The sequence below is a fragment of the Crocuta crocuta genome, unplaced genomic scaffold (assembly GCF_008692635.1).
Source record: "Crocuta crocuta isolate KB4526 unplaced genomic scaffold, BGI_CrCroc_1.0 scaffold95, whole genome shotgun sequence".
NCBI classification, from domain to species: Eukaryota; Metazoa; Chordata; class Mammalia; order Carnivora; family Hyaenidae; genus Crocuta; species Crocuta crocuta.
Genome location: NW_027530971.1, coordinates 12725458 through 12741557, shown reverse-complemented (window position 1 = coordinate 12741557; position 16100 = coordinate 12725458).

Below are 16100 nucleotides of genomic sequence, written 5' to 3'. Positions count from 1 at the left end.
TAGGGTGTGCGTATCGTTGGAAGGTCTTTCTTCTCCCTCATAGACTCCCCAGTTGCATTGGTCATCAGAACCACCTGGAGAGCAATTTAAGCATTCAGCCCTAGCTAGATCCTCTGGAAACACTCTCCGAGGTAGGGGCTGAGAATGTGTATTTTTCTACTTTCTGGGTGGCTCTGATGATCATGCATGTTTGGGCACTGCTCTAGACCTCTTCGTGTAGCTGATTTCTCTTGGAGCATCACTTTCTGGCTTTCATTTTCTGGCAAAGGCCACGCACAAACTCTCTTGGTGATTGAACTTGGCTCCCCAAGAAACAGAATTTGGGACAGGGGTTCTATTGTAGTAATTTATTTGTCAGGTGATTCTAGGAAACAGTAGCTGGTGAGAAGGGGATGAGACAGGGAAGGGAAAGTCATTTCTAAAGGGTGGTTGTCGAGTATTTTACCACTGTTGGAAACTGGGGCCTCATCCCACCAAGGAAGTCTGGGAGCCCATAGGGGACACAGATTTCAAAGTTATCTCACTTGTGCAATAAGTAATTTGGGGTATATATGCACTGATTTCTGTTGGTCATAGCTTGAGCGAGGCTCCCAAGGGAACCTAATTCCATAATTCCCTGAAATTTTTGGTCTGTTGTGTGCACTGGTCTAATGGTCACTTGTGGCCAGAGAATGCTCTGAGGCAAAGAGACAATGGTGCTAGCATTTGAAAGTTGAGAAATGTGCACTGAATTGGTAAGGTCCAAGCAGGCATGGGTACAGCACCAATAGCACCTTTTCCACCTTGGATGTTAAGCAGCAGTTTTTTAAAAATATTTTTTATTTATTTCTAGGAGAGAGAGAGACAGCGTGAGCAGGGGAGGGTCAGAGAGAGAGGGGAGTCACAGACTGAACTAGGCTCCAGGCTCTGAGCGGGCAGTCAGCACAGAGCCCGACGCGGGGCTCGAACCCACGAACCGCGAGATCATGACCTAAGCGAAAGTCGGACGCTTAACCGACTAAGCCACCCAGGCGCCCCAAGCAGCATTTTTTAACTGAAGTCACTAAGGAAACAATACTTACAAAACAGGAGAAGAGATGGAAGAATTTTGTTGGAAACCTTCTGCTAAGGTGGAAAAGGAAGGGACAGAAGGTGGAAAAGGAAGGAGGGACAACAGTCTGTACTAAGGAGGCAGCAGGAACCGAAGCCCCTCTGAACTCCAGAGTCCAAACAGCTTTTATTCCCCATACGTGGTGCATGTTCATATTGTCATTCAGTCCCTGACAGTTCTGCGCTCACTGTCCCAGCCCAGAGACAGAGTCTCACCTCAAATCCCACTGCTGTTCCAAATGAACTCGGGGCACAGAGCATGCATAGTGCAGAAAAAGATCACAGGATTAGAATCAGGTGTCCTCATAGCGATTGTAGGGGTGCCCTGAAAGGTGATGGGACTCATGCTTTCAAACTCCCCACCTAGGTGCTTGACATGTCTGATAGTTTTCTTTCTTTCTTTTTTTTTTTAATGTTTATTCATTTTTGAGAGGAAGAGAGGGACAGAGCATGACTGGGGGAGGGGCAGAGAGAGGGGGACACAGAACCCAAAGCAGACTCCAGGCTCTGAGCTGTCAGCGCAGAGCCTGATGCGGGACTTGAATCCACAAATGGCAAGATCGTGACCTGAGCTGAAGTCATATGCTTAACCAACTGAGCCGCCCAGGTGCCCCTCTTTCTTTTTTTCAAGTTTTATTTGTTTATTTTGAGAGAAAAAGAGAGACAGAGAGACAGAGAGCAAGCAGGAGAGGGGCAGAGAGAGTGAGAGTATTCCAAGCAGACTCTGCACTGTCAGCATAAAATGTAATGTGGAGCTCAAACTTGGGAACCATGAGATTATGACCTGAGCAAAATCAAGAGCTGGACACTTAACCATGTTGCCCCATGATGGTTTATTTAAATGCTAGTTTCCTGCTTCTATGCTCAGGAAGAAACAGAAATGAGTGTAGATTCAGATACAGATATAGACGTAGATGTATCCATGAATACTTTTCTTAACCTTTTTACCAGTTCTCACTGGAATTGAGGCCAGATGATGAATTGGAGGCCACCTACATCAGGTTGGAGTTTTAAACTGAAAACCAGGATGGGTGATGTTGGCTTGTGTTACGATGCTCACTCCCCCCTCCCCTCTCTCCATCACCCGTTTCTTCTGTACCTTCTTCTATAAATAGAAGCACTGAGGTTTTGCTTCGGGTGGTTAAGTCTGTGGCCAAGGTCTTTCTATAGTTGCTGAGTCCCATCACTGCCCAGAAGTCCTGTGGTCCACTGTGAATGTCATTGATCCTCAGTTCTCTGACCCAGGTTCAGCTGCTCAGCACAGGGGCTTAGCATTGCTTCTCAGCGTGGACTTGGCCTTCTACCCATTGTTAAGACCTACCATTTTCCATGCATCCCAAATTCAATGGACTCCCTCCCCCTTCTCATCCGGCCTAAGTTTCCCAAAGAAAAATAATGCAAAGTGGTACAAATTTACAAGTGTGGCACTGAATAAAGAATTAGGAATATAGTGACATACTAGCAATGAGGTTTGCTATATAGTCTTCATTTTAGCGAGCGATTTTTCTATAGCGTTATTCACAGATATGCTGTTACTCTTGACATTCCTCAGTATTTACTCTGAGCCCTGTTTAGCATAAAGCATCCCACAGCCTACCCGTGGTTCAAAAAATAAGCATGAAAAGGGTCTATCTTATTCAGCAAACCTATTCCCTGAGGTGTTTCTCCCCCATAGAAAATAAAACGTGCATTGTCGCATAGGAGTAAATTGAACCAGAATGTTGCTGGGGTTTTTTTGTGTGGGTCTTGTGAACATTCATGTGCTTATCTCTAAGCTAGATTAATACGCATTGTGCTGCGTTAGCTAAATGTTAAAGTCACCCCCTAGTCACCCCAACAAGAGTGGTGTTTGAGGCAATTTGAACTTAGCATAAGCTTTAAATATAAAATCAGTTCTAAGGAGTCAGAGGCAGATCCACTCTTCTTGCCCAAAGTGGGGAGAGTGGGTTTATCAGAGCGACTCAACTTGAAAGAAGCAGCTGCTTTTTACCAAATTCTGCTCTTCCCCTGGTACTCACCAACCAAGTGGCTACAAAGCAGAGGAATAGGAGAGTTCTGGAAACCCATTCATTGTAGAAACTAAAATAATAATAATAATAATTGGGGCCCAGAAATGAAACAGCTTCCTGAAAGGCACACAGCATCCCTCAAACTTACCCTCAAAGGGAAGGGCTCAGCACACAGGCTCCATCTTCCTCTGCATTCATGTGAAAGTCTGACTCTATATCCCCACTTGCAACAGGGCCCGAGACAAGCCAGTTTCCTAAATGAGAAGGGCTCATCACGGACGAACACCAAGCCAATGCTAGATCTGAACTTGGGAAAACAGCCCTCTTTGAACGGATAACAATCAAGCCATTGGGACTGTATTTAAAAAAAGAAAAAAGAAAAGCAAAGAAAAACAGTCCTAATTGATCAGAGCCATGCCTTTTGTGTCAAGCAGCAGCCTTGGAGAAAGAAGACGAGTTTGAGAGGTCTGGAGTTAAATCCTGTTTTCCACCAGTTTGGAGAATGCACGGGGCCAAGGAGACCATGAGGAGGAAATCACGTCCCACCCTCTTCTCCATTCTGGTGCAGGGCAAGGACTTTGCTGCTGCATTAAAGAAAGGACCACGCAAAGACAGACGCTTTGTTGGTGGAGGGAGCAGGTTGGAAGAAAGCAGGTAAACACACCTGGTGTAGAAATTGTTCATGGCAGGCGTGTTGGTTCCGAAAACGCTACAGTACCAGGTAACGGAATTTATGAATAAAACCCCTTCCTTATTTCGACCCTAAAGGAATAAAGATTTATTACCATCCTAACCAGGGAACCAGTATTGACCCACTGGCTATTGGGAGATTTTTAGCATTGTGGGCAAGAATATTTATTGCTTTTAATTACCATAAAATAGCAAGGATCTTGTTTTCCACAGATTTTCATCCGTTCCCCGATGTTGGCTTGTAATTCTGGGTGTGGGGAGAGGGAAAATAATGCCATCTCCGTGTTAAAGTAAAAACTCGCAGACGAAGATGATAAATTAAAAATGACCAAGGCTGGGGCGCCTGGATGGCTTAGTTGGTTAAGCGTCTGACTTCAGCTCAGGTCATGATCTCACTGTTCATGGGTTCGAGCCCCACATCGGGCTCTGTGCTGAAGCCCAGAGCCTGGAGCCTGTTTCAGAGTCTGTGACCCTCTCTCTCTCTGACCCTCCCCTGCTCACGCTGTCTCTCTCTCCTAGAAATTTAAAAAAAAAAAAATGACCAAGGCTTTTTTTCAATCTCTCTCTACTTTCTTTTCAATCCCAGAAAATCAACATAGCCCGAGGGGTGGGGGCGCTTGGGTGAATGGGTCCCACTGGTCATGTGACCTTTGGCAACTCAGTTAACCTCTGTGACTCCCCAAATCCTCAACTGAAATAAAAGCAAGCGCCCAAAGGGTTACAGTGTGGCCTCCCGAACTACTGGTGGTAAGGAAACAGCAGCAGCACCGGCTCTCCCTGGACCCGGCCATTGTCTGTTTGGCCTACAGAGAATTTCTTCATCTCAGGAAGCCTCAGTTTTACCTCTCATAAAAGGAGGAGAATAATGCTTCCTGTGCAAGGCCATCATAATGATAAGAGGTGATAAAGGGTTAAAAAAAAATCCCTAGCCATGTTCTTAGTACCTATCATTCAGTAAATGATAATCATTTTCATAATTGGAGGTCTAGATGCCACAAGGCTGTGTATGCTCACCATCTCATTCTCTCCCACCTCCTTCTCCCTCTCTCTCTCTCTCTCTACACACACACACACACACACACACACACACACACACACACAGAGACATGTGCACACATGCAAGAGGGAGAAGAGAAAGATTCGGGCTCCGGGCCAGGGGTGGTGGGTTCTGCTTTCCCCAAGACTTCCTCAGCTGTGGGCTGTCAGCTACGATCTGTATGTCTGAATCCACCTGCGGGTCTTCCCTGGCCAAAGGAAAAGAACGTCTAGCAATTGCCAGTCATGTGCCAACAGCTGGCACCCCACGTTATTGTGGGTAAGAAAGATAAGCTGTCTACACTCCAGGTTGCCAATGAAAGCACTGTGCTGAAAATGCCGACTGGGTCCACACGGTGAAGAACACAGGGTCTTAGGGAGGGTCATTAGACTCCGTTCAAACACTTCCAGGTGCATGTGGTTGCACCTACAACAGTGATCATCTTTATGTTTCACCCCACCCCCCGCCGCTGTTTGACCTTGGGCCCGTTCCTAACTTCCTCAGGTCTTTGTTTTCGTATCTGCAAAATGGGAATAAATGTATCTATATATGGGATAATTGTGAGGGTTCGCCCAAATAATCCGTATGAGGCTTACTCATCAACGTCTAACCCAGAGCGCAACAATGAATAGAAACTGTCATATAAGACCTCTGGATTATTATTGTCCTTTTCTGCTGGCAAATTCTGAAGAGGGGATGCCCCCAAACTAGTCTCCCAGAAAGAAAAATAACAAGTCCACTTCAGCGTTTTACATGCCCTTGCCCACCGTTAAAGTAGTAATTGTAGACCAGGCTAATATTTCCTAACTTGAGAACATCTGGACTTCCCTCCTGCCTTAGGAGACTCATCAGGGTCATATTTTCCTGAGCATCTGCATTCACCTAGGGTGATATACGCACACCAAGTGTGGGGGAAACCCTTTGTAAGTCGAGGAGAGTGAAGAGGTTTTAGCTCTGTGAAAATGTAAGTGTTGGAAGTATCTCAGGGAATAGAAAGAACACTGGCTGAAGTAGCAATAATAAAGGAAATACTTTCTAACAAATCCCCATATGGCCTCACTGATGACCATCAGTGGTAAGTGTCTTAGGTTAAGCATCACTTAAAGAAATGCAGGGATGTACTAGATGGCAGCGATTATATCTAAGGGATGCAGGGATGGAGAGAAGAAGAAGGGAGGGGACTAGGTTAGGGGAAATAAAAAAGGAGAAGAGGGAGAGGGAGACGGGAGCAGGAAGAGAGAGGAAAATACAGAACATGGTGAGAAGGAAACAGAAAGAGGCGGTGAGCAGGTAATAAAGGAGGGCAGTAGGAAAGAGAGGGACACTCTGAAAATTGAGAAAAGGCAAGGGCACCAGCATTTGCTGCCAGACGGACCCTCCCATACGGTAGGTCTGCAGTTTGTCGGGGCCACCTTGCGTGAGGATTTCTGCAGTGACTTCTCCGAGCGAGGGGGCCCTCCCCGCTGGGCTTTGCTAACCTGCCTGCTCCCACTGTCCCCGCTGGGAAAACAGCGATGCTCACTGCCAGCCAGAACAGGCGAGAGTCCCTTCTTCCCTCCTTGCGTAAGCACTCACCCCTGGAAACGCTGCTCCTTGCTCTCGCCTTTCAATCCTCTGCTAAGGAAGAAAATAATAAAGGAGAAGATGAATTGAGATTCTTTTATATTTTTTACTGAAAATGGCCCCAGACTGGCAACTTCTCCAAGTCAGTGGCTCTCTTTGGGGCCTGACGATCCCTCTGCATCAGCGATCGACACCACTGGACCCTGCCTTCTTTATCGCAGAGGCTCCTTCGGAACTTGGCGCGGTGCCTTTTGTGCGATGGTGACAAACAGGAATGGGACTACTTGCCTGGCCACCCTTTTGGGCTAAGTAGAGGAAGAGAGTGAACTGGTGCGTTTTACAGAGCTTTGGCTGGTGTAGATCTGAGCAAGCATTTCACACAATGAAAGATGAGAGCACAGAGCTTCCGAGAGGCAAAGTGGGTTCTCTCTGAGTCACATGGTTGGTTGGGGGCAGAGCCTACCTGGCACTCCTCCCCCGGCGGGCTGGGGCTCTTTCTCTGGAATGCCCCTCTGCTGGTCAGGGGTTTATATATATATAATATATAAACCTTGATATATAGAAACCTTGATATATATATAAAACCTTGATATATATAAAACCTTGATATATATAAAACCTTGATTGATATATATATGTATATAAAACCTTGGTATATATATTTATATATACATAAAACTTTGATGTATATCTGTAACCTTGGTATAACCAAGGAAAGCAAAAATTCCTTCCCTTAGTGCAGTTATATCTCACTTACAAATTGTATATTTTCCCTGGGAGTTAAATATTTTTTCTGTTTCTGTGTTTTATTTGTTTTTTAAATGTTTTAAAAATGAATTTAATAACGCCTAAATGCAACACGCCTCTTCCTACAGACGCTATTACTCAGAAAGCCCTTCCGAGCGTTGGCTGATGTATCCTCAAAACGTCCACACAGACATGATTTTCCACATTAATCTGTCTCTTAGGGAGTGTGCCCACAATACTGTAGTATAATGCCCTCGGCTGTTGAAGTTCCTGTCTGTACCCCACTCCGTTTCACACTCACGGGTTTTCACACTCCTGGGCTGATTTGTAGCTACACAATACCCATCTAAGAGATGGAGGAACCGAGGCACAGAATTCTGAGGCTTAGACAAGAACAGAATGGTTTGTTCAAAACAGTGCTCAGAGTCCCAAGGCCAGAGGGTCCAAGGCTGTTATTGATCTGGAAGCCGTTCACATCACCAAGGTTTGGGAAATCAGACTGACCTGGTTTCAAATTCTCTTCTGACACCTGTTAGCTTTACGGCTTTGGACAAGTGTCTGAGTCTTAGTTTTCTCATCCATGAAATGGAGATAATAAGGGCGTGGGCGTGACAGAGTCGTTGCAAGAATCAAAGGTCCTGTCTGGAGAGTTCTTAGCACAGGGCAGGTGCTCTGTACAGCTTGCTCTCTCCCACCTCACTCCCGACAGATTCTCTCTTTTTCCTCACTGCATCCTCGATGCCCAGGCAAGGTTGTTTCTTGCGGAGGACGTGTGTTCCCCCGTTCGACCTCAGCTCACCGGCCGTATCGTTCGCCAGAGCACAAACCCGTCTGCTTCTCCGTTTAAAAATGATCACTGCTGATTCATGCCTTTGCCCTCAACACTCGTTTAATCCTATTTCCCCTTCAGGGGGTTAAGTTTTCCGCCAGATAGTCTCTTTTATAAAAGCTGTGATTTTTTAATTTTTATGTTTCAGCACGTTGGGCTCTCTCCTTTAAAGAAACAGAAAGCATCAGCATCTCTACTTGATCGTGAGGACGGTCAGGGCACCAAAAATAGTCAAGGAATCAGCTGAAGCTCTGACTTTCCCAGGGAGGAATGCAGAGAGAGGCATCTCTCGGGTTCTTGGGACCTCTGAGCATCAGGAAGGCTGTGGGGTCAGGAGGACGTCAAGAGACTGGGTGTTTAGATTGGGCCAGGTCTCTAATTCAGCGTTTGACCTTGGAGGGAAGGAGGGACCTTCCTGTAGAGCCTGTTTGCTCACCTATAAAATAGGGAAGCTGGGCCAGATGATCTCTAAAGGCACTTTAGCTCCTGCATGTTATTACCTCTATCACTGAAATCTTGTCAGAGCCCAAAGGAATTAATTTTAATGATTAAATTCCAGGCACTATGTAGCCCTGGGGGAGATAATTGGGGAACATGGTTGTGCCTTTTAAATCAATCCACATGGTGACCCCCAACTCTGCCTAATTGTCAAGAAAGGCCCTTCAACCAATCTTCAAATAGACTGAATTATAAATTAGACATGCCCGTATCCAGAGGTACATTATTAGGTAGAGATGTTTTATAGACCATAATTGTGCATGGACAATGCAGCGAGAGCTAGCTCACCTGCCATTTCATAACCCAAACCCTTTATTACCTGGCAAGAATGCGTTTGCCCTGTCTACACTCTGCTTTTATACAAAAATGAAAAGAAAAAAGGGAAATAAAAAGGTTACAAGCCAACAAGCTGATAACCTGGCTTTATCTTGAGAAAATAGATTCTATGATATGCCCTGGGGTCAGTGTGGATTTAACTCCATTCCACACACCTCCTGTAGCCACTTCTATGGTACAGCTGCGCTATAGACAAACAAAACAAAACAAAACAAAACAAAAAAACCCAGAAAATTCTGGAGTGCTTATCTGAACAATGCTAACAAGGATGAAGCCTTCACAATTTCATTAAAAAGTATACAACATCTCACATGCATTCACCTCTGGGACCCTTGCAACAGCTCCCTGAAGTAGGAAAAGTGTCATTGTCTCCAGTACACAGATCCAAAAACAAAAGTCACAGGAAAATAGTCACTGGAGTTAAGTTGCTCAGCGCTTCACAGGTGCCATTTCATCTCATCACCGTGATGCTCGCGGGAAGTGAGCATTTTTATCTCCATTTCACAGATGAGATCACTGAGACTCCGAGTGGTTAAGGAAGAGACTCAGGCTCATTTAACCCAGGATCATGTGACTCTACAAATCCATGTTCCTAACTTCCTTCTCACCTGTCTGGTGACTTGTTCAAGGTTTCACATCCGGAGTCACGACCAAGCCACATTCAGAGCCCCGTCCCTCTGCCTCACACTACCCTTAAATGCTTTGCTCTCTCTCTCTCTGTCTCTCCCTCTGTCTCTCTCTTATGTCTTCCGTGCCACGTCCTTGAAGATGGGCAAGAATCATACCGCATGCTTTGCATTTCTCTATTAACCAGAACTTTGTATTTTGGCTGTTCCTGATAACAGAGAATTTACTTTTAATTTTGCACAAAGCAAAAGAAAAGTGGAAGTCAATTCTTTTCAGTGTGTTGAGTGTCTGCCTCTTCGTTGGTTGTGGTTGCAGATGTGTGGAATGATTGGGGGAAAGGCTGGGGTAAAAGTCATTAACGTGTTCAGCTTTCGAAGGGAAACCTGCTTAGATTTCTGGGAGAATAGAGCAGGTGGGGGCTCTTAGAGCCTTTCTCTAGAACCGTGTCCCTCGCGCCTTTCTACTGGTTTCCATCCCTGCTGCCGTGTCCCTTTTCCGCACCACCACCGTCTCTATCCTGAACCATAAAAGAGCCCTCCTAACCCGCTTTCTCGTACCAGCTGTTTGTGTCTCCAATTCATTACTTGCTCGGCAACCTGAGAGTTCTTTTCAAAACACGATAGGATTATGTCTGTCTCCTGCATAGGGAGGGCAACTTTTCCTTTCTCCCCTTCTAGGTTCTTTGGCTGGTCCGATAATTAAATTGACATAAGACAGATTAATGGGAGAAAAATTTAATTTCATATATATGGGACCCCATAAAAATACAAGGTTCAAAGGAATGAGGGAGGCAGGCAGCTTTTATACCTTTTAGACAAGGAAACAATGAATTTGTGAGGAATTGACAAGACAAAGGGGTTGGGGTTTGGGGAAGTGAATTAGTGAAGAAATAACAAGGCTTTTTCTTTTTTCTTTTTTTTTTCCCCACAGCCTTGTCAGCCCTGAACCCTTTGTGTCTGGTAAGGAGGACGCCTTCTCCCCTCCCAGGACAGAAGAGCACTTTTCACATGGGAGAGAGATTTCCTGCTTTCGGGAGGACAGAGTAGAGCTGAGTGTCTTTCTGACACCGGCACTTTCCTTACTAACTTTATGTGTTTATTTTTTTAAATGTTAATTTATTTTTGAGAGAGAGAAAGAGAGAGAGCAAGGAGGGAGGGGAGGAGAGAGAGGGGGCAGAGGATCTGAAGCAGGCTCCATGCTGACAGCGGCGAGTCCCAGGCGGGGCTCGAACTCAGGAACTGGGAGATCATGAGCTGAACCAAAGTAGGACGTTCAATTGACTGAGCTACTCAGGCACCCCTCATTACTCACTTTAATTCAAAATAATCAATATTCCCAAACGGCATATTCTGGGATGGCCTATTTTGTTCCCCATCGCCCGCTTTGATTCCTCCAGTCTCCCCCTTCTGGCCCAAATCCTCTACTGGACTGACCTCCAGAGCCTTGTCTTCTGGGTCCTACCTCCTTCTCTCTTACTGTCTTTCCCTCACTTTCTTTCTTTCACCTCCTGGGTTCTCCATGTATAAAGTTCCTTTCTGAAGGCACCTGGGTAACTCAGTTGGTTAAGCATCTGACTTTGGCTCAGGTCATGATCTCACAGTTTGTGAGTTCGAAGCCTTTGTTGGGCTCTCTGCTGACAGCTCAGAGTCTGGAGCCTGTTTCAGATTCTGTGTCTTGCTCTCTCTCTCTCTCTCTGCCCCTCCTCCACTCATGCTCTTCCTGTCTCTCAAAAGTAAATAAACATTAAAAAATAAAGAACATTCCTTCCTGCCCCAGTGCTTTTTTTTTTTTTTAATATTTTATTTATTTCTAGGAAAGAAAGAGAGACCCTCTAGGAGGGTCAGAGAGAGAGGGAGTCACNCCTGCATGGCCCTCCCTCTCTCTGGAGTTTTCAGATTATTCTTTTTCCACCAGCCCTTTCCACTCCCCACCCCCACACATGCATCTAAAGACTCAACCATACCTAAGAACCTCTTCACCCCAAATTACACATCCCCTTCCTAGGGAAGCATTCCCCAATCTCCGTGCTAGGCCAGGCCACCCTGGTCCATGTTCTCCACTAGACCATAGGCTGTAGGGGCACAAGAGGTCACATCTGTCTTCGTGAGCTAAGTCTCCTTCATGCCTGGGTTGGGGTTTCATATACACTGGTGTTTGATGATGTTGATGCTATATTGACTTGTTGGTGGAATGAACAAATATTCAGGGTTATATAGCTCTACCCTGACCTTGGTTAGTTCCATCCCAGAACACAGAGGCCATCTGACCTGCCTCCCAATCTTCCTCCTTCTTCCCGAAGCACAACTTCAATATTACACGTTCAATTCCAAGACCCTAGTGGTCTGACCCAGCTCTAGCCATCCTGAAGCTTATAATACAAAGACACAATCAATTTTATGATTTCATCCATTTATTTTTCTTCTCACCTCTCAGTCTACCAATTCTCTCCTTTACTCAGTCCTTATTAATATAATGTATCTGACCAATAAAGGAGGAAAAGTATATAATTTAAAAAGCAGTCCCCTTAGGAGGTATCTATCAGTCTAATTTATACCTAGATAGGGAGTAAACCAGGATAGGTCATGCTTACAGAAAAATGCCACATTTCAAAGTCCTGCAAACATTTACAAAAACCTCCAAAAGACCAAATATTCCCTGATCGAACAGTTGTTTTTTCTTTTCTGTTTTTTTCTTCTTTCCTTTGCAAAGAAAAATGTTTTCAAAACATTTTTTACCTTCCAAAGGTTGTTAAGCGGCTTCACACATTTTTCCCTCTGGGGTGTTCATATCCACCAAAGTTAATGGACGGAAAATTAATGTTTCTCTCCAAATGTTTCCACAATCACAAAGCAAATAGTTGATTCTGCCAAGATGAGAGTGTAAATCTGCCCTCAGGAAAAGGCTTCCATCACTATTACCCACATCATTTAGCCCAAATCCAGAGACTGGCCTAATTATTATGATAATTAAGGAAATGTGGATTTAGGGATCTGAAAGACCCTCCGTATATATCTGACCACACCATGCCATCAACTTTCCACTCTCCTGTTGTTTTTATGCCTGGTAGACCGAGTTTTCTTTGCGTACAACACAATTCGTTTTTTTAAGTGATGCTTTCCAAATATTGTGACTCAAGTCAGCACAAGCTGAAATATTTTCTAGGCGAGTAAAACGGTTTAATTATGAATCACTTTCCAAGAAATAGATTGCAGCTAAAGCCCACATATCCACAGAGTGGATGGATCATTACCAACTCAGCATCAGGGTCCCATTGAGGCTTCTGTTTTCAAGGATCATCACTTAATTGGTGTGGATCATAAAAGGGAGAACATCAATGTGTCTTTTAGGGGAAATGAAGGCAGGGGGAGCCTAATATTTGCAACTGGATCCCGGTTTAATAAACCGGTAGAAAGCCACACTCATAAAATGCGGTAACGATAATTCAAGTGTCATAAGAATTTCTGCTGGAGGATTAGCTTTGGTCTTACTGACATTCAACTAAATACCACCAAAGAACAACAAGGAAGAAAATAACTAATATATAACTATAACTAATATAATTAATAAACATTTAGTGGAAATTGCTGAGGGCCAGACACTGGTCCAAACTGATTTACTTGAATTAAGCTAATCCTCACAAGAATTCATGGAAGTACCTTGCCCTTATCATTTCCAGGTCACAGCTGATGAAACTGAGGCACAGAGGTTAAATGACTCAACCAAGGCTACACAGCTAATTAGTGGCAGATTTGGAATCAAAGCTTTGAAGGCTACCATTTGGACCTATCTTTTAAGCATTAGGCTATACTGTTAAGCAAGCTCCAGGAAAGCAAAATGTTTACTAGCTCTGGCTGGAGGATTTGCCTTGAAGTTTGGCTTCCTTCCTTGGGACAGCTCTGGACCCTAGAAAGAGCCAGAAGTCACGGTGTTCTTTATCTGTAGTCTACCAGGAGCTCAGCACACAATTTCCTGCCCCCTCAAACCAAGTCTGCATTGCCTTAGCCCAGCCCAGAGTTAAATGCATCCGCGAAACAGGACGTACTTCCCAAACCAAAATAAGGCACCGTGAAGAGACAAAAAAGGCCTATCTAGGGACTGTTAGGACTGTGGAATACCTAGCTAAAACTCTCTCTTGAGGGATGAGCTCTTTACTGCTACTTTCCTCAGATCTGGTTGGCTCTGGCTTTCACTATTCATACATAGGCACAGACCCTTCCCTTCCCACCTAATTGTGTGAGACTTTTTCTGTTGAATAGGCATGCTTCACTGCATTGGAGCCAGACACAACCCCCAGCGAGCAATAAAACATGGTTGAGGGGAAACATGTCTGCTTTCCCCTCTGGGGAATGAATTCTAGGTAAGTAATGGATTGTTTTTGTTAGCAAGGGCAGTCTTATTAAAGAGTCACATGAAAAGGACTTGACATTTTGTTTATATGTGAGAGAAGGAAGTAAAGAATAATTTTTAAGCACTAAAATGAGTTTATGAAAGGAGAAATGCATAAATAAATGAGTGGGAGAAATGCATAAATAAATGAGTGGGAAACAGGGGGTGCCTGGGTAGCTGAGTCAGTGGTCCAGCTCTTGATTTCAGCTCTGGTCATCATCTCACAGTTTATGGGATCAAGCCCTGAGTTGGGCTCCATGCTGATGGTGTGGAGCTTGGTTGAGATTCTCTCTTTCTCCCTCTCTCTCTGCCCCTCCCTAGCTCTATCATGCACACTCTCTAAACAAATATTTTAAGGTGTGAGAAACAGAGATAAGATGTGCAGGTTTCTAAGGGATTGTGATAACTTTCAGTTTTGAACTCTCAGCCACACCCAACTGGAAGGTATCCAGCAGGTGGCTGGAAATTGGACTGTGGCATTTAGAAGGATTGTCAGAAGTAGAAAAGATTTCAGGGTCACTGGTATAGTGATATGTATGGAAACCATTAAAATGGAAAAGATTTCCAAAGAAAAGAATACTTAGGATAAGAAAAATAATGAGGGGCACCTGGGTGGCTCAATTGGCTGGGTATCTGGCTTTGGCTCAGGTAATGAGATCACAGATCGTAGGTTCGAGCTCCGCATCAAGCTGTTTACTGTCAGCAGGGAGCCTGCTTTGGTTCCTGTCTCTTCTGTCTGCCTCTCCCATTTCATGCTTTCTCTAAGTCTCAAAAATAAAAACATCAAAAAATGTTTTAAAAATAAAGAATAATAATGAAAATGGTAGGCTTTAGAAAAGGCAAATACATTTAAGAGGTAAAAATAAGTAAAAAGGAATTGAAGGAGAGGAAGAGGTAGTAGTGGGGAAAGATTGCAGACCAACAGTGGTCCATTATGGTGGCAGGAGAGAAAAGCCAAGGAGAAAACAATTCTGCGCTAAGGGATATGATCATTAGTGTCACACTTTCAGAGAGGTCACAAAATGTGAAGACTGGGAATGGCTTTTGATGTTGCAATTGGGTGGCCCTTGAAGGAGCTTTTCCAGTGTTCAATGGTGCCACGTAGCAATCCAGATTTCTGGAGAATAGCACAATAAAATACTTTTAAAACATCTTATTAAAAACCGCTAATTGGTGAGCACAGATATGAGGACGCTGCTGTGCAATGGACTTCAAATACCGGCCAAACTTCTATTGGAAAAGGATAGCTTTGCATTTGATTTTAGACATTCCTGATGGAAGGCCAGCTGCTGTCCATGGTGCTAAAAGAGTCATCTGGCATTATAATATTGTAGCCATATGACCAGTATAGTTGGAGTGAATTAGGTGTTTCATTACATGCCTCTATTTGGGGGATTTATTTTTCACCGAGATGAGATTTTTCCTATATATTTCCCATCTGGAAGGTTTTTTTTAAACTCCCCAATGGTTAACGCTAGAATGCAATTGGTATTTTTTTCTTTTTCTTTCTTTCTTTTTAAAAAAGAAATCCCTTGAAACACGAGTATAAGAAATAGAGGTGAGGGAAAAATGGAAAATGGAAGACATGTGGAAAAGGTTATAAATTCTTTCTTTTGTCAAAATATCTGAAACCGCAAAATCTCCACTCAGCTCTACTCCAACCATACCACTCTCAAAGTAAAAAAAAAAAAAAAAAATTAATAATAAATAAATAAATACCACAGCAACAACAACAAGACTTAAACTGTATGGAATTCAACCATGCCAATGATGATGCACAATTAAAAGTAAAGTAGAAGAAATAGAATATAATTGTTATGAATAATCATAAAGTATTAAAATAGTTGCCAATGGAGTCACAGCCTTATTTCTTGCATGTTCCTTTATAAAACACGTTTTGAATCACTAGAAAAAGAGGCAATATATAACAGTAAGCAATTCATGTAACATTCCTGATGAAGTCAACATAACTATCCTTAAAGGTCACATCAGTAGGATCTACCGGGGAGAGTTGCCAATGAACTTGTGAGTTTGTGGTTGAGTAAATCACCAAAGTATTTTCTTCCACTCAAAAATTCAGAAGTTTGACTGATTGGGAGACCAAACTAAATAGGAAATAAAAGATCCAACTGTCATCATGAAATCATTAACAAAATGTGATCAGTAGGTCCGCAATGTGTCTACAATGGAAGAAAAAAGGTGAAATAGAACTCAGTACAAACAGTTGAAGGATGCATTTTTGGTTTTTCCAGGAACAGAGGAGACTAATAGGAAATGTACTAGTTACTCC